Below are 14,564 nucleotides of genomic sequence, written 5' to 3' on the forward strand. Positions count from 1 at the left end.
CCCGCTCCTCGCACCAATCAAGTGGTGCGTGTCGCCAGTCCGGTCTGGCCCGTTCCTGCTTCCCGCACTAAGCCAGTGGTGCGTGTTCCCAGTATGGTTCGGCCCGTTTCTGCTCCTCTCATCAAGCCAGTGGTGCGCGTCGCCAGCCCGGTCCGGCCTGTTCCTGCCCCTCGCACCAAGACAGTGGTGCGCGTCGCCAGCCCGGCCCGGCCTGTTCCTGCCCCTCGCACCAAGCCAGTGGTGTGCGTCGCCAGCCCGGTCCGACCTGTTCCTGTCCCTCGCACCAAGTCAGTGGTGCGCGTCGCCAGCCCGGCCCGGCACGGCCTGTTCCTGCTCCCCGCACCAGGCCAGTGGTGCGCGTCGCCAGTCCGGTATGGCCCGTTTCTGCTCCCCGCACCAAGCCAGTGGTGCGCGTCGTCAGCCCAGTCCGGCCCGTTCCTGCTCCCCGCACCAAGCCAGAGGTGCGCGTCATCAGCCAGGTCCGGCCCGTTCCTGCTCCCCGCACCAAGCCAGTGGTGCGTGTGTCCAGTCCGGCATGGCCCGTGCCTGTTCCACCGGTGCCTGATCCGGCACCGGTCAGCTGCTCCACTCCGGAGCCAGAGCAATCCGCTCCACCGGGGTCCAGTCCAGCTCCGGTCAGCGGCTCCACTCCGGAGCCAGAGCAGTTCGATCCACCGTCGTCGGGTCCAGCTCCAGTCAGCAGTTCCAGTCCAGACCCAGACGTCAGCCCCTCTCCAGGTTCGGGGTCTCCCACACCAGGGTCCAGACAGGGCTTGGTACTTCGTGGGAGGAAGGAGAGGGGAAGCAGCGCGCCGAGGTCCAGACCAGACCAGGGGCGCAACGGGGAAGTGGAGAGTAAGTGGTGGTCACAACCGGAGCCGGATCCGCCTCCGAGGTGGAAGGCCCACCCGGCCCCTACCCTGTTATGTTTAGGTGGCGCGGTCGGAGTCCGCACCTTTGGGGGGGGGTACTGTCACGCCCTGACTCTGAGGACTCTCATTTGTTGAGTCAGGGTGTGTATTTTCTGTGTCGTGTTGTGCTATGTTGATTGTCTATGTTGAGATCTAGAATGTGTAGATCTATGTTGGCCGGTGTGGTTCCCAATCAGAGGCAGCTGTAGCTCGTTGTCTCTGATTGGGGACCATACTTAGGCAGCCTTTTGACACCTGTTAGTTGTGGGATCTTGTTCTGTGTAAGGTATGTTGTTTGTATGCTACCTTGGACTTCACGTTTCGTTTGTTGTTTTGTCGTGTGTTTAGCTGTAAATAAATATGAATGCATATCACGCTGCGCCTTGGTCCTTCTCGTTCGTAAACGATCGTGACAAATTTAAATTGAATTTAATTTGGATTTCATGTAATGGACATGAAGTGAAATGAAAAAAATAACTTGTTTCAAAAAATTCTAAAAAATAAATAACGGAAAAGTGGTGCGTGCATATGTATTCACCCCCTTTGCTATGAAGCCCCTAAATAAGATCTGGTGCAACCAATTACCTTCAGGAATCACATAATTAGTTAAATAAAGTCCACCTGTGTGCAATCTAAGTGTCACATGATCTCAGTATATATACACCTGTTCTGAAAGGCCCCAGAGTCTGCAACACCACTAAGCAAGGAGCACCACCAAGCAAGCGGCACCATGAAGACCAAGGAGTGCTCCAAACAGGTCAGGGACAAAGTTGTGGAGAAGTACAGATCAGGGTTGGGTTCTAAAAAAATATCAGAAACTTTGAACATCCCACGGAGCACCATTAAATCCATTATTAAAAAATAGAAAGAATATGGCACCACAACAAACCTACCAAGAGAGGGCCGCCCACCAAAACTCACAGACCAGGCAAGGAGGGCATTAATCAGAGGCAACAAAGAGACCAAAGATAACCCTGAAGGACCTGCAAAGCTCCACAGCGGAGATTGGGGTATCTGTCCATAGGACCACTTTAAGCCATACACTCCACAGAGCTGGGCTTTATGGATGAGTGGCCAGAAAAAAAGCCATTGCTTAAAGAAAGAAATAAGCAAACACGTTTGGTGTTCGCCAAAAGGCATGTGGGAGACTCTCCAAACATATGGAAGAAGACTAAAATTGAGCTTTTGGCCATCAAGGGAAACGCTATGTCTGGCGCAAACCCAACACCTCTCATCACCCCGAGAACACCATCCCCACAGTGAAGCACGGTGGTGGCAGCATCATGCTGTTGGGATGTTTTTCATCGGCAGGGACTGGGAAACTGGTCAGAATTGAACGAATGATGGATGGCGCTAAATACAGGGAAATTCTTGAGGGAAACCTGTTTCAGTCTTCCAGAGATTTGAGACTAGGACGGAGGTTCACCTTCCAGCAGGACAATGACCCTAAGCATACTGCTAAAGCAACACTCAAGTGGTTTAAGAGGAAACATTTAAATGTCTTGGAATGGCCTAGTCAAAGCCCAGACCTCAATCCAATTGAGAATCTGTGGTATGACTTAAAGATTGCTGTACACCAGCGGAACCTATCCAACTTGAAGGAGCTGGAGGAGTTTTGCCTTGAAGAATGGGGAAAAATCCTGTGGCTAGATGTGCCAAGCTTGTAGAGACTTACCCCAAGAGATTTGCAGCTGTAATTGCTGCAAAAGGTGGCTCAACAAAGTATTGACTTTGGGGGGGTGAATAGTTATGCACGCTCAAGTTTTTTTTTTTTTTTTTTTCACAATAACAAATATTTTGCATTTTCAAAGTGGTAGGCATGTTGTGTAAATCAAATGAAACAAACCCCCCAAAAATCCATTTTAATTCCAGGTTGTAAGGCAACAAAATAGGAAAAATGCCAAGGGGGGTGAATACTTTCGCAAGCCACTGTATAGCAAACAAAAGTCAATGCATGGGCATCTCGGACCTCACAGCTCACGCACATTGGGAGAGCATAAAGGCGGCCGCATGCTTCCCAACCGAAACAGTTTGTGCACACATTATGATGACATTTTGTGACGTTTTTGTTCGTTTTTGTGTTCGGCTTTGTCGGCTGTTCGGGCACACAGCATTTTTTCTCTAGGCCAGCCAAGGTTCAGCTGGCCTTCGTCCATGATTGGTCAACTGTAGGGGTGACTCAAGTTGTTCTTATTTTTGATTCAGCCCGAAACTCAACATGGCGAACGACAACTTCGAGCATCGATTGACCGATGAGGTACAGAAGTACCTTCATCACTACAATTCTAGCCATGCATTATATAAAAACTGGCATGTAAATGCCCATTCATTGAGGGCGATTGCGGAGACACTGGGGTCCGACCCAACCACTTAAAAAAAAAAGTGGGGTAGGATTCACGAAAAGTTCGTCAAGGCAAAGAAAAGAAACAAGGGCTGCAGTGGAGATGCCGGTGGAAAGGCTACTCCAGAAATGTTGCTGCTGGCTTGTTCGGCACATGAAGCATGGAAAACATAAGGACTTAGCTTTGTGGTACCTGGCAGGACAGCTGGTGGTGGTAAATCGAGGGTCGTCTGCAGCAGTTTTGACCCAAAAGAACTCTCTTGAAACCCTCCAGCATTGCTTTCTCGGCCGTATGCCCCTACATCCACCATTGTGAACCTGTAGCGGGCATCTTCTCTGTCTCTGTATCTCGCCTATTTTATGTGTTGCTAGGTACATCAAATCTAGTAGATCCCGGGCAATTTGCACAACTTCCATTTTCTCGCCGCTCAAATGTCTCTCTGTGTACACTTTTAGAAGATAGCCCTATTTGGTAAAAGACCAAGTCCATATTACAGCAAGAACAGCTCAAATAAGCAAAGAAAAATGACAGTCCATCATTACTTTAAGACATGAAGGTCAGTCAATACGGAAAAGTTCAAAAACTTTGAACGTTTCTTCAAGTGCAGTCGCAAAAACCATCAAGCGCTATGATGAAACTGGCTCTCATGAGGACCGCCACAGGAATGGAAGACCCAGAGTTACCTCTGCTGCAGAGGATAAGTTCATTAGAGTTACCAGCTTCAGAAATTGCAGCCCAAATAAATGCTTCACAGAGTTCAAGTCACAGACACATCTCAACATCAGCTGTTCAGAGGGGACTGTGTGAATAATAATAATAATATGCCATTTAGCAGACGTTTTTATCCAAAGCGACTTACAGTCATGCATGCATATATTTTTTGAGTATGGGTGGTCCCGGGGATCGAACCCACTACCTTGGCGTTACAAGCGCCGTGCTCTACCAGCTGAGCTACAGAGGACCTGAATCAGGCCTTCGTGGTCGAATTGCTGCAAAGAAACCACGACTAAAGGACACTAATGAGAAGAAGAGATCTGCTTGGGCCAAGAAACACGAGCAATGGACATTAGACCGGTGGAAATGTGTCCTTTGGTCTGGAGTCCAAATTGAAGATTTTTGGTTCAAACCGCGATGTCTTTGTGAGACACGGTGTGGGTGAACGGATGATCTCTGCATGTGTAGTTCCCACCATAAAGCATGGAGGAGGAGGTGTTATGGTGTGGGGGTGCTTTATTTAGAATTCAAGGCACACTTAACCAGCATGGCTGCCACAGCATTCTGCAGCGATATGCCATCCCATCTGGTTTGGGCTTAGTGTGACTTTAATTTGTTTTTCAACAGGACAATGACCAAACACACCTCCAGACTGTGTAAGGGCTATTTTACCAAGAAGGAAAGTGATATGGGTATGACGCTACAGAGGGTAGTGCGTACGGCCCAGTACATCCCTGTGGCCAAGCTTCCTGCCATCCAGGACCTCTATACCAGGCGGTGTCAGAGGAAGGCCCTAAAAATTATCAAAGACTCCAGCCACCCTAGTCATAGGCTGTTCTCTCTGCTACCGCACGGCAAGCGGTACCGGAGCGCCAAGTCTAGGTCCAAAAGGCTTCTTAACAGCTTCTAACCTCAAGCCATAAGACTCCTGAACAGCTAATCATGGCTACCCAGACTATTTGCATTGCCCCCCCCCCCCCCCCCCCCCCACACCCACCCCATCCCCCTCTTTTACGCTGCTGCTACTCTGTTTATTATTTATGCATAGTCACTTTAACTCTACCCACATGTACATATTACCTCAATTACCTCGACTAACCGGTGCCCCCGCACATTGACTTTGTACCGGTACCCACTGTATATAGCCTCCCTACTGTTATTTTATTTCACTTCTGCTCTTTAATTATTTGCTTTTATATTTTTTTTCTTAACACTTTTTTAAATTATTTTATTTTATTTTAATGTTTTATTTTCTTAACTGCATTCTTGGTTAAAGGCTTGTAAGTAAGCATTTCACTGTAATGTCTGCACCTGTTGTATTCGGCACATGTGGCAAATAAAATGTGATTTGATTTGATTTGATGGAATGCTGCATCAGATGACCTGGCCTCCACAATCCCCCGACCTCAACCCAATTGAGATGGTTTGGGATGAGTCGGACCGCAGAGTGAAGGAAAAGCAGCCAACAAGTGCTCAGCATATGTGGGAACTCCTTCAAGACTGTTGGAAAAGCATTCCAGGTGAAGCTGTTTGAGAGAATGCCAAGAGTGTGCAAAGCTGTCATAAAGGCAAAGGGTGGCTATTTGAAGAATCTCAAATATAAAATATGTTTTCTTTTGTTTAACACTTTTTTTTGGTTACTACATGATTCCATATGTGTTATTTCATAATTTTGATGTCTTCACTATTATTCTACAATGTAGAAAATAGTAAAAGTAAAGAAAAACCTGTGAATGAGAAGGTGTGTCCAAACTTTGGGCTGGTACTGCATTCGGAAGGTATTCAGACTCCTTGACTTTTCCACATTTTGTTACATTACAGCCTTATTCTAAAATTGATTAAATCGTTTTTTCCCCTCATCAATCTACACACAATACCCCATAATGAGAAGTAAAAACAGGTTTTTAGAAATTTTTGCTAATGTATAAAAAAGAAAAACTGAAATATCACATTTACATAAGTATTCAGACCCTTTACTCAGTACTTTGTTGAAGCACCTTTGGCAGCGATTACAGCATTGAGTCTTCTTGTGTATGACACTACAAGCTTGGCACACCTGTATTTGGGGAGTTTCTCCCATTCTTCTCTGCAGATCCTCTCAAGCTCTGTCAGGTTGGATGGGGAGCGTTGCTGTACAGCTATTTTCAGGTCTCTCCAGAGATGTTCGATCAAGTTCAAGTCCGGGCTCTGGCTGGTCCACTCAAGAACATTCAGAGACTTGTCCCGAAGCCACTCCTATGTTGTATGCTTAGGGTCGTTTTCTTGTTGGAAGGTGAACCGTCACCACAGTCTGAGGTCCTGAGCACTCTGGAGCAGGTTTTCATCAAGGATCTCTCTGTACTTTGCTCCATTCATCTTTCCCTCGATCCTGACTAGTCTCCCAGTCCCTGCCGCTGAAAAACATTCCCACAGCAATGCTCTCACCACCATGCTTCACCATAGGGATGGTGTCAGGTTTCCTCCAGACATGACGCTTGGCATTCAGGCCAAAGAGTTCAATCTTAGTTTCATCAGACCAGAGAATCTTGTTTCTCATGGTCTGAGAGTCTTTAGGTGCCTTTTGGCAAACTCCAAGCGGGCTGTCATGTGCCTTTTACTGAGTAGTGGCTTCCGTCTGGCCAATCTACCATAAAGGCCTGATTGGTGGACTGCTGCAGAGATGGTTGTCTTTCTGGAAGGTTATCCCATCAGAGTGACCATCGGGTTCTTGGTCACCTCCCTGACCAAGGCCCTTCTCCCCCGAATGCTCAGTTTGGCCAGGCGACCAGCTCTAGGAAGAGTCTTGGTGGTTCCAAACTTCTTCCATTTAAGAATGATGGAGGCCACTATGTTCTTGGGGACCTTCAATGCTGCAGAAATGTTTTGGTACCCTTCCCCAGATCTGTGTCTGGACACAATCCTGTCTCTGAGCTCTACGGACAATTCCTTCGACCTCATCGCTTGGTTTTTGCTCTGACATGCACTGTCAGCTGTGGGACCTTATACAGACAGGTGTGTGCCTTTCCAAATCATGTCCAATCAATTTAATTTACCAATTGGTGGACTCCAATCAAGTTGTAGAAACATCTCAAGGATGATCAATGGAAACAGGATGCACCTGAGCTCAATTTCGAGTCTCCTAGCAATGGGTCTGAATACTTATGTCAATAAGGTATTTCTGTTTTTATTTGTAATAAATGTGCAAGAATTTCTAAAACCCTGTTTTCGCTGTGTCATTATGGGGTATTGTGTGTAGATTGGTAAGGAAATGTTTTTATTTAATCAATTTTAGAATAAGGCTGTAATGTAACAAACTGTGGAAAAAGTCAAGGGGTCTGAATACTTTCCGATGCACTGTATATGTATTTTTTTCAGGATTTAGTAAATTCTCCCTTCAACCCCATTTTCATATGAACCCTAGTTTGGGAACCACTGGGTTAGAGAAACCTCTGCTGTGGAAGCAGTAAAGAAATCTGAGATAGAGAATCGGCTCTGGCTGCAGTGTTTGGGACTGTGGCTGCACCCTGCGGAACACCTCATTCTGGTCAGACTCACACACACTGTGATGACCATGTGGTCCCAAGCTGGAATGCATGGGCAAACACTGGAGCATGTTAGAGTGCAGCCTCATATTGTCTCTCTTCGCCTTGGCCTACGCTGTTATTTTGCGGCTTTCATTGGGCTATGTCTCTGTTTATGTCCATGCGTGCAGTTCATGGTTTGAGTGCTTAAGACGAGGAAAACTGCTTTTTGAGAAAGTCATTGAGTGCTTCTCACACTGTCAACACACACTCAGTAACTACTAGCTTCTATCAGACTGAAACAGGACCGTATTGATCAAATGGCCCAGTTCAAAGGGTATCTTAGTAGGACCGTTAGACCAGTGCCCTTTCAAACATTTCACAGACAGTAGTCTGACTTACTGATAGAAGTTATAGTACTCCTTACTGATCTTGCTTTCTTCCCTCACTTCTGATACACATGAAATAATGGAGAGTCATTACAGCAGATTTTCTATTATTTTACTGAAAGAGATAAATTAACTCTGCAAAGAGTGGAATTAACACAGTAATTTATAAGAACCCCGGGGTGGTGTTAATTACCAGAGTTGAGGGTGATTGTGTCATTTTCACTCTGTGTAGAGTAAATCACTCAGAACCATGCCCATCACTGGTTGTTCCAGTTTAGATGGTTTAGGTAGTCTCTTTTATTAATCTTACTAATAACCCTGGCGGTCATTCTGAATGCAGGTTGCGGGTGAATCAAAATTACAATTGTTGTTTACTCCTACCAGTGTCATTACAAATGTATTCTGACTCATAGCATAATACTAAATAAATTGACTCTGAGTAGGGTAAACACTGAAATGTTTTATTGTTACCCTAATAGCCAGAGTGGCTGGATTCCAATAGGAATTAAACATCACTTTACAAGCCAGCATAATGTGGCGTTTCAGGCCACTGTATTAGGGTAACAATAAAACATTTCAGTGTTTACCCTGATCAGAGTCAATTTATTTAGTATTTTGACTTTCCCACATAATTGGAAGAGGTGTCAACTCTAACATGGCCTATTAGCTAGAAAGGTACAGTGGGGAGAACAAGTATTTGATACACTGCCGATTTTGCAGGTTTTCTTACTTACAAAGCACGTAGAGGTCTGTAATTTTTATCATAGGTACATTTCAACTGTGAGAGACGGAATGTAAAACAAAAATCCAGAAAGTCACATTGTATGATTTTTAAGTAATTCATTTGCATTTTATTGGGTCGTGGCTGGGTCTTCCAGCATGACAACGACCCGAAACACACAGCCAGGGCAACTAAGGAGTGGCTCCATAAGAAGCATCTCAAGGTCCTGGAGTGTGGCCGGTAGTCCCATAGAGCGACGCACATTGGCCCATCGCCGTCCGGGGTGGGGGAGGGATAGCCGGCAAGGGTTTCCTTGTCTCATCGCGCTCTAGCGACTCCTTGTGGCGGGTCAGGCGCCTGCAAGCAGGCTGAGGTCGACAGTCGAGCGAGCGCTTCCTCCGACGCGTTGGCGTGGGAAACACTCTTTTCATATCGCCACTTCGATACAAAGTGATTTTCATAGCAGGGTCCCACATGAAAAAATACTATAGTATACTATGGTATAAATACTGTAGTATTCACTAGTGTTTTTGCGGACATTACTGTAGTATTCACTGTAGTGTTTTTGTGGAAACACTACAGTGAATACTGTAGTATTTACTGTAGTTACTGTCTTATTTACAGTTAACTATAAAATAAATAATGTAGTAAAAGAAAACTGTAATATATACTATAGTAGATAACTAATATAAAATGAGATAACTAATGTAAAATATACTGTGTCCGTAAAATGTACATAGGTTCAGAACTTTTGTGAAACAGCACAGTAGAAAAATATATGGCAAATAGAAATCAAAACTGGATGGTCTTCAGAGATAGATGGGAGGGGTTGAGGGTAGCTGAAGGATGGGACTAAAAACAAACAAAAGATAACTATTGTAAAATATACTGTGTCTGTCAAATGTATATAGTATATATTTACAAGTCTTGTTGTCCATTAGTTTACTCCAATTAGGGCAGGGGTGGTAGGGTTAGGGGAAAATAATAAAGGAAAATATATTTTAAATGTATTTATATATATTTTATAGGACTGGTCAAAAATCAAATCAAATGAAATCAAATTGTATTGGTCACATACACATACAGTGGGGGGGAAAATTATTTAGTCAGCCACCAATTGTGCAAGTTCTCCCACTTAAAAAGATGAGAGAGGCCTGTAATTTTCATCATAGGTACACGTCAACTATGACAGACAAATTGAGGGAAAAAAATCCAGAAAATCACATTGTAGGATTTTTAATGAATTTATTTGCAAATTATGGTGGAAAATAAGTATTTGGTCACCTACAAACAAGCAAGATTTCTGGCTCTCACAGACCTGTAACTTCTTCTTTAAGAGGCACCTCTGTCCTCCACTCGTTACCTGTATTAATGGCACCTGTTTGAACTTGTTATCAGTATAAAAGACACCTGTCCACAACCTCAAACAGTCACACTCCAAACTCCACTATGGCCAAGACCAAAGAGCTGTCAAAGGACACCAGAAACAAAATTGTAGACCTGCACCAGGCTGGGAAGACTGAATCTGCAATAGGTAAGCAGCTTGGTTTGAAGAAATCAACTGTGGGAGCAATTATTAGGAAATGGAAGACATACAAGACCACTGATAATCTCCCTCGATCTGGGGCTCCACGCAAGATCTCACCCCGTGGGGTCAAAATGATCACAAGAACGGTGAGCAAAAATCCCAGAACCACACGGGGGGACCTAGTGAATGACCTGCAGAGAGCTGGGACCAAAGTAACAAAGCCTACCATCAGTAACACACTATGCCGCCAGGGACTCAAATCCTGCAGTGCAAGATGTGTCCCCCTGCTTAAGCCAGTACATGTCCAGGCCCGTCTGAAGTTTGCTAGAGTGCATTTGGATGATCCAGAAGAGGATTGGGAGAATGTCATATGGTCAGATGAAACCAAAATAGAACTTTTTGGTAAAAACTCAACTCGTCGTGTTTGGAGGACAAAGAATGCTGAGTTGCATCCAAAGAACACCCCCCTTGCACAATTGGTGGCTGACTAAATACTTTTTCCCCCACTGTATACATATGAGATGAGTAAAGCAGTATGTCAACATTATTAAAGTGACTAGTCTTCCATTATTAAAGTGGCCAGTGATTCCATGTCTATGTATATACAGTAGGGCAGCAGACTCTACGTGCAGGGTTGAGTAGCCGGGTGGTAGCCGGCTAGTGATGGCTATTTAAGAGTCTAATGGCCTTGAGATAGAAGCTGTTTTTCAGTCTCTCAGTCCCAGCTTTGATGCACCTGTACTGACTTCGCCTTCTGGATGATAGCGGGGTGAACAGGCCGTGGCTCGGGTGGTTGATGTCCTTGATTATCTTTTTGGCCTTCCTGTGACATCGGGTGCTGTAGGTGTCCTGGAGGGCAGGCAATGTGCCCCTGGTGATGCTTTGGGCAGACCGTACCACCCTCTAGAGAGCCCTGCGGTGATACAGCCCGACAGGATGCTCTCAATTGTGCATCTGTAAGAGTTTCTGAGGGTCTTAGGGTCCAAGCCAAATTTCTTCAGCCTCCTGAGGTTGAAGAGGCACTGTTGCGCCTGCTTCACCACACTCTCTGTGTGGGTAGACCATTTCAGATTGTCAGTGATGTGTACGTCGAGGAACTTGAAGCTTCCACCTTCTCCACTGCGGTCCCGTCGATGTGGATAGGGGCGTGCTCCCTCTACTGTTTCCTGAAGTCCACGATCAGCTCCTTCGTTTTGTTGACGTTGAGAGAGAGGTTAATTTCCTGGCCCCACTCTGCCAGGGCCCTCACCTCCTCCCTGTAGGGTGTCTAGTCATTGTTGGTAATCAGGCCTACTACTGTTGTGTCGTCTGCAAACTTGATGATTGAGTTGGAAGCGTGGGTGGCCACGCAGTCATGGGTGAACAGGGAGTACAGGAGGGGGCTGAGCACGCACCCTTGTGGGGCCCCTGTGTTGAGGATCAGCGAAGTGGAGGTGTTGTTTCCTACCTTCACCACCTGGGGGCGGCCCGTCAGGAAGTCCAGGACCCAGGTGCTCAGGGCGGGGTTCAGACCCAGGGCCCCAAGCTTAATGATGAGCTTGGATGTTACTATGGTGTTGAAGGCTGAGCCATAGTCAATGAACAGCATTCTGACATAGGTATTCCTCTTGTCCAGATGGGATAGGGCAGTGTGCAGTGCGCTGGCGATTGCATCGTCTGTGGATCTATTGGGGCGGTAAGCAAATTGAAGTGGGTCTAGGGTGTCAGGTAAGGTAGAGGTGAAATGATCTCAAAGCACTTCATGATGACAGAAGTGAGTGCTACGGAGCGATAGTCATTTAGTTAAGTTACCTTTGCTTTCTTGGGTACAGAAACAATGGTGGACATCTTGAAGCAAGTGGAGACAGCAGACTGGGATAGGGAGAGATTGAATATGTCCGTAAACACTCCAGCCAGCTGGTCTGCGCATGCTCTGAGGACGCGGCTAGGGATGCCGTCTGGGCCGGCAGCCTTGCAAGGGTTAACACGGTCACACACATTTCCTAGGTGGCAAAGGTACGGATTGATATTGTCTTTATCGGCCCCTACCACCACCTCGCAACTCATGCGACCCCAAACTGTTCACATTCCTCTTGTTTAAGCAAATTTCCTACAATTCTAAACATTTTGACATGTTTTATGTGTGTTTATATGATACCTGAGAGAGTCCACAAAATCAATGGGGGCTCCCTGGGGGTCGAGGCACCCATGGGCACATAATCCGACCATGATAGCTACAAGATTTAGATAGCTGGTTAGCCTAACTTACCTACCTGTAATATACTGTAGTATACTATAGTATTTACTGTAGTGTTTTTGCAGACATTACTGTAGTATTTACTATAGTGTTTTTGTTTTATTATCTTTGACATAGAAGTGGAGGCTTCTCCTTCAGGAAACAGACTGGAGAAATACTAAAGAGCACATTTTCCGTAAGACTGGGTCTGACCAGATAGTTCAGCACTTTCCTATAACCCGTAGGGAACACAATACAGCGAGGGAAAAAAGTATTTGATCCCCTGCTGATTTTGTACGTTTGCCCACTGACAAAGACATGATCAGTCTATAATTTTATTGGTAGGTTTATTTGGCTGGAATGGGCTACAAGACCATCGCCAAACAGCTTGGTAAGTAGGTGACAACAGTTGGTGTGATTATTCGCAAATGGAAGACACACAAAAGAACTGTCAATCTCCCTCGGCCTGGGGCTCCATGCAAGATCTCACCTCGTGGAGTTGCAATGATCATGAGAACGGTGAGGAATCATCCCAGAACTACACGGGAGGATCTTGTCAATGATCTCAAGGCAGCTGGGACCATAGTCACCAAGAAAACAATTGGTAACACACTACGCCGTGAAGGACTGAAATCCTGCAGCGCCCGCAAGGTCCCCCTGCTCAAGAAAGCACATATACATGCCTGTCTGAAGTTTGCCAATGAACATCTGAATGATTCAGTGGAGAACTGGGTGAAAGTGTTGTGGTCAGATGAGACCAAAATCAAGCTCTTTAGCATCAACTCAACTCGCCGTGTTTGGAGGAGGAGGAATGCTGCCTATGACCCCAAGAACACCATCACCACCGTCAAACATGGAGGTGGAAACATTATGCTTTGGGGGTGTTTCTCTGCTAAGGGGACAGGACAACCTCACCGCATCAAAGGGATGATGGACGGGGCCATGTACCGTCAAATCTTGGGTGAGAACCTCCTTCCCTCAGCCAGGGCATTGAAAATGGGTCGTGGATGGGTATTCCAGCATGACAATGACCCAAAACACACGGCCAAGGCAACAAAGGAGTGGCTCAAGAAGAAGCACATTAAAGTCCTGGAGTGGCCTAGTCTCCAGACCTTAATCCCATAGAAAATCTGTGGAGGGAGCTGAAGGTTTGAGTCGCCAAACGTCAGCCTCGAAACCTTAATGACTTGGAGAAGATCTGCAAAGAGGAGTGGGACAAAATCCCTCCTGAGATGTGTGCAACCCTGGTGGCCAACTACAAGAAACGTCTGACCTCTGTGATTGCCAACAAGGGTTTTGCCACCAAGTACTAAGTCATGTTTTGCAGAGGGGTCAAATACTTATTTCCCTCATTAAAATGCAAATCAATTTATAACTTTTTTACATGCGTTTTTCTGGATTTTCTTGTTGTTATTCTGTCTCTCACTTTTCAAATAAACCTACCATTAAAATTATAGACTGGTCATTTCTTTGTCAGTGGGCAAACGTACAAAATCAGCAGGGGATCAAATACTTTTTTCCCTCACTGTATATAGTCTATACTTGGCATGTAGGGTTTCTCACTTATGGGTGGCACAAATTGCGATATGGGGGAGGGGAATGGGCAGATTAAATACAGTAGTATTTACTATGGTTAGAAAAGTGTTGTGTTTTTGCGGACTGTAGTGTTTGTGCGGACATTACTGTAGTATTTACTACAGTGGTTTTTGTGTGGATAATACTGTAGTATTTACGATAGCGTTCTACAGTGTACTACAACATTCTATAGTAAGTACTACACATTATCGAGGGATACTACAGTGTGTAGTATAGTATTCTACAGTATACTACAGTTTACTACAGAATTCTATAGTAAGAACTGTAGCATTCTATAGTAAATTGTAATATTTTGTCATGTGGGTAAGGAGAGCATTTTTGCTAACCCTTACCCTAAACCTTTTTCTAACCTTAACCTCAGTCTCCTAACCTGCTATGTTAATTATCCTAACATGCAGCATAAGTTCTCCTAACCTGCTACGAAAAAGTCACTTCAGTTTCGAAGTGGTGTGAAAAGAGTAAAGCGAACAGTGTGATAAGAAGCAGCAGAGCTTGACGGGGCATGCCCGTTGGAAGTTTCTGCGATCAGACAAGGTCGTAACTATGGATTGGATACCACGAAATTTGAGAAAAAGGGGTCAAATTGGGAAAAATAAATACATACAAAAAATTTAAGAATGAATGTACCACCAACTGTAGACAATAGGT

The sequence above is a fragment of the Coregonus lavaretus genome (assembly GCF_964263955.1).
Source record: "Coregonus lavaretus genome assembly, chromosome: 6".
NCBI lineage: Eukaryota > Metazoa > Chordata > Actinopteri > Salmoniformes > Salmonidae > Coregonus > Coregonus lavaretus.